We start from the raw sequence: 5,230 nt of genomic DNA on the forward strand, positions 1-5,230 counted from the left end.
TTACTTGCCCTCAAGGATTTGGATGAATAAGAAGAGGGTTATTCTGGACTCTATTATTTTTAATCGATACCTCTCTTGGTTGCACTCGTTGATGGAACATTCTCTGAAGATTTCCACATTCAGAAAGTGGATGACCAACCGCTCGATGATAATCACAATATCTTGAGTTAGCTTTCTCCTCTGCTGTTAGTGGTCGTGGAATGTATGGTAGGTTTATTTATCCATCCCTGACCCATTCTAGAAGAAGAGCTCTCACTCTATCCAGAGGTATTGAGAATGGTATAAAAGAGTCATTCTCCTCATCTGGACTTCTCCTTGGGACATATCTTCCGGGGCGTAAATTTGTTCAGATTAGACCCCTTCTTTCTCTACCTCCTCCTTAGATAGCATTCACTGTTGGAGTATTCTTTCTACCAAAGCGAGTGAGTCCTTTTTGTCTAAGAACGATATTATTAGTCCTTTGTGCAGCTTCCACTAGTGTAGCAAAGGTTAGAAGAGGTAAATTCTACAAGTATAGTCTGTATTCATCAAACATCCCCTGAATGCACACTTTTACCAACTCTTTCTCATCATGAGACTCTTGAATGTCCAACACCCTCTCTCTAAAGTGTTGGATACACTCCATTAAATCCTCTCTAGACTTTTGAAACTCTCTTCCAAGATCAACAAGAGTAACCTTCTCTTGAGTAGAGAAGAACTTTGCTCCAAACATCCTACACATCTGATTCCAAGATTGAATAGAATCGGGAGTGAGATTAACATACCATGTATAAGCCTTCTCAGTGAGAGACTTGGAGAACTCTTTTAACTTTAGGTCATCATCTAATCCAGCAACTCCAAGAGTTTTCACAAATTTCATGACATGTTCACATGCATCTCCAATCTTTCTATTGAATTGTTTGAATTTAGGGCTAGTATAGTCTTTAGGGTATGACTTTGCAGCTACATTGGCCTGGTAAGGTAACTTAAGATCAAACTTAGAAAAATTTAAACTCTTGTTCTTTTGATCTAATAGCCTTTAGAGCTCTTCTATTATCACAAATCCTTAAGTAGAAGTAGGTGGGATTACCGTAGTAGAGGTAGTTGTTAGGGTAACTGCAGCAATGGTGTTGGTAGGATTTGGGTTTGCAGCGACTACTACATCAGCTGCACCTTTTCTATTTCCTCCATTCCCTTTAGTGTTTGTAACTATATGAGTGACCCCGTCAGGTGTACTCTCATTAAGGTTCACAGGCTGGGCTTGAGAAGTGGTGCTAGTAGAGGACGCTAGTTGAGATATAGTGTCCATTATTCGCCGATGATTGTCTTCCAATGTTTCATCCTCTCTTGAGAAACTTGGATCATTCTCATCATATCCTGAATGTAAGAAGGAACGGGTGCATTTTGATTGCCAATGGAACTCTCCATCTTTTTCGGTAACAAGAAATTGTAGCAATAAAAATCTTACTTAATGCAATCACTCCTCCCTAGTGGAGTCACCAAAATGTAAATGTGGTTCTTGTGATGAGAAGAGGAAGTGTTGCAAATAAGTAAGGGATGTACCAGAGGTGACGGAAAAGAAAATTGAGCAGTTCCTGAAGTACTAAATGTTGTGACAGGTGGAAGAGAATAAGAAAAGAATAAGTGTTTTAAGTGAGAATAGGCTAAAGAGAAAGCTATGAGTCAGAGTCTGGTAGTTCTGAAAGTCCCTCTTTTTGAGTTGTGAAAACTCTATATATATGTGTCAAAAATAACAGTTACAAGAAAAGGTTTTAATACTTGTAATAAATGATATCATTAAGGAGAGTTTTAATGTTAGGTAACCGTTATTGAGAGTTAATGTTGAGTAACGGTTAAAACTTATTATGTGACCATTGAAATAATTATATTTAATAAAACTTGTTCTCGAGTAGGAGTTAATAAAGAAAAGCTGTACGTGAACAGGTACAAGAGAGGAAGCTGTACATGAACAGGTATAAGAGAAAAGGTTGTACATGAACAAGTATAAGAGAACAAGGAAAAAGCAGAAAACATTTGTATTTCAAGAAAAGGTTAAAAGAGACCTCTTAACTACCTCCATATCTGAGCCATCAAGCCAAACTCTCCGGAACATCTCAATATGAAAGTAACTCATGAACCCCGCCACCTATTCTGGATTACTTTCACTGTCATCTATGTGAAACTATTATTTTGTATAAAATAATTGTTCTACTTGTATTAGTTGTTCCACATGGAGTAATGCTCCACCTATTCTAGTTGTTTTGCATGAAGTAGTGCTTTATTTATAATGGTTGTTCTCATTATTCTTTATATAATGTTACGCGATAAAATGATTTTTTAGAGAATAAGTATTAACCAAAATCGACTATCTACAGAACCCAAGAAATCTAAACGACAGATAATCAAGTCATATAGCACTAAGTCATTGAACCAGTAAACTAAACGGCATTCCAATCAAGTGTTTCACAATTCTTGGATTTAGTAAAGGTGGAACGATGATGTTTTTTCCTACTCAATTATCTTCTTCAAACTTTTATTACTTCCCACTCAACTTCAACTCTTTTTCCTCTACCTATTCTAGATCAAACTTTCAACAAAGATCAAGTTGCAGATAGTTTTACTTAACCTTTCAAGTTTGGAGATTTTGGTAGATTGAGAGCAAGCCTTACGATTGAAGAAAATTTCAAATTAAGGGAGAGTGTTGAAATTAGTAATTTGAATTTTCCTACATGTTTAAGTTCATTTGTCTTTTGGTTTGCTAAGTTCATTATGTGTTGGCACTTTGCATATGATTGTTCATGTATTTTGAATTAATGTAGTTCATGTATGTATTGTTAAATTGTAGTTCACATAACTAGATGTTAGAAGTCAGTTATTGTAACTATAAATACGTTCTTGTACTTGACAACTGAAATGCAAGTAAGTGAAATAAGTTTCAAAAGATATTCTACTTCCTCCAAGAAAAGCAAAGCATACTTATGAAGTTAATCTAAGGAATTATAAACTGTTGAGTAAAAGGCAGTTTATTACATCTTCAGTTTTAGATAAAGTTTGACAACTATCTTTAAGAAGATTAATCAAGCAGTACATCACTTTTATTATTTAGGGTTTATAGCTTTAGCGGAATCTGTCTTCTTTCAATGTTGCACCTCAAATAATTAGCCAGGTTTAAAGGCGCTCAATATGTTCAATAAAGTTGTTGAAGTTCTTGAAAGAAGACCCACCTTCATTGAAACTGTTTCTAGCAAGTTCCTTTATATGCAACGCATTTGCCTTTATAACATCAGAAGACAGCAATATCTTTATCTTCGTACTTATTTCATGCCTTGTTACGATTCCACTTTCACCTTTGGCTAACCCTAAACCAATCTTCCAAACATAGCAAATGTAGTTCTCATTACAGAACTGATCTGCAAAGTAAGGCCAACATAGAAAGCATATGCCCATGCTTAGACCCTCCATGGTGGAATTCCATCCATAGTGGCTCATGAAACAAGCAATCGAAGGATGAGCTAACACCTTTTCTTGAGGCGCCCATTCGACAAATTTTACACGTTTGGCTACTCTGTTTATGAATCCATCTGGGAATTTAGCAAGTGATCCATACATGAAGTCAGACCGAACAACCCATTAAAATGGATGGCCAATGAGTTCAAGACCAAGTGCCAGTTCTTCTACTTGTTCCACGTTTGCCATTGTTGTGCTACCAAATGCGACATAAATGACAGAACTTGAAGTTTGTTTATCAAGCCATTCTATGCATGTTGAGTCTTCAGGCCAAAGTTTCCAGCAAAAGTACCCAAATAGTTACTTGCAAGCAATGGGCCAATGGGCAATATATTGGGAATCAATTTCAGGGTTACTGAATTCAGTTCGTAAACTGAGTTGCAAAGTATCCAGTCATAAAATTTGGCATACTCGAGGACAATAGAATAAAATTCAAGTAAAACCTTTTGCATCACTATATCAGAGCAAGCCCATCCAATTTTAGAGGTGCTCCAAGCAGGGACATCTTTTGACACCGAGATTGGTTCATCTTTCATGACGGTTCCTATAGAGAAGATCAAGATTTCCAATTAGATAAAGCATGCCAGTACTTTTAATTATTTGCTTGATCATCAAAATCAAAGTCATAAAAATTGGTATGAATATTAGTTCACAACTTTACCTACAGTTGATCTTTCTTCAGTTTGTGCCTTTGTTATTCTCAAATTATAAATGTTGAATTGTGTAGATTACAATAATAAAATATACAAATTCAGCCTAATGAAAGTTAAACTTAGTTTACTTCTTTATGTAGATTTTCTCACATTCTTACCATCATGATCTATAATTTCAACCTCAAGAAGTTGTGGAATGTGTAATGCCAGGGCCAAGCATGGTCCTCCGGCAGTCCAAGCTGCAACAACTTCGATTCCTACCTTCTTGGCCACTTCCAGTGCCCACCCAACTGATGTATCAGCTATAACACAAGAGATCTTCTCGTTGATATTTGACTGGTTAATTTTCAGTATGAAGTCCTCAAGATAACCTGGCATAGTCCTACGTACACTTTCCACCAACTTAGCATAATCAGTTCGATCATCCTCTAAGTCCAATCCATCAGGAAGGGAGGCGAGGTTTATCAGGCTCCGCTCCTCAGCTTTTTCTAGTATTGAAACCATAATTTTCTCATGTATGAACTCTGCATTAACAAAAGTGACTTTAACTCTATGAGCAGCAATTTGGAGAGACAACTTCATAAGAGGTGCTACATGTCCTTGTGACGGGAATGGTATAACAAGTGCATGCGGTTGCCTGTCCATGGCATATACTCACTACTTCTGTAGCTCTTTTTGCTTTAATTCTTGGCCTATATTTATAATAGTCTTATGTTTCACTTAACTTCCAGCTAATGGTAAGCAAACAGGTGAATTGGATGACTTGGTCCATCATACCAAAGAACTAAATAGACCAATTATTTTTAAAAAACCGATCAAATATAAAGAAAAACTAAACTAACCAAACATAAAATTGGTTTGATTGGTCCGGTTTTGAACCAATGGACCAAATTTTATCACCTTGTTTTACAAATTATAATATTAAAACTTATAAACTTTATTCATAATTATATATATATGAAATTAATGATATAAGTTATAAATTATAATGTTTATATCAAAGTTTGTATAAATAATAACTAATTACAAACAATATGTTATAAAATCTGAGGTGATAACTAATAAATTTATTAAGCGTAATCATATAAATA

General features: G+C 35.5%; 1 pseudogene; it reads right to left on the reverse strand.

Moving 5' to 3' along the window:
• Nucleotides 1-3,147: 3,147 nt before the first annotated feature.
• Nucleotides 3,148-4,784, reverse strand: LOC110418356 (UDP-glycosyltransferase 83A1-like; annotated as a pseudogene).
• Between the last annotated feature and the right edge of the window lie 446 nt (nucleotides 4,785-5,230).

This window comes from Theobroma umbraticum, unplaced genomic scaffold, assembly GCF_002168275.2.
Source record: "Theobroma umbraticum cultivar Fairchild unplaced genomic scaffold, ASM216827v3 scaffold_50.0, whole genome shotgun sequence".
NCBI classification, from domain to species: domain Eukaryota; kingdom Viridiplantae; phylum Streptophyta; class Magnoliopsida; order Malvales; family Malvaceae; genus Theobroma; species Theobroma umbraticum.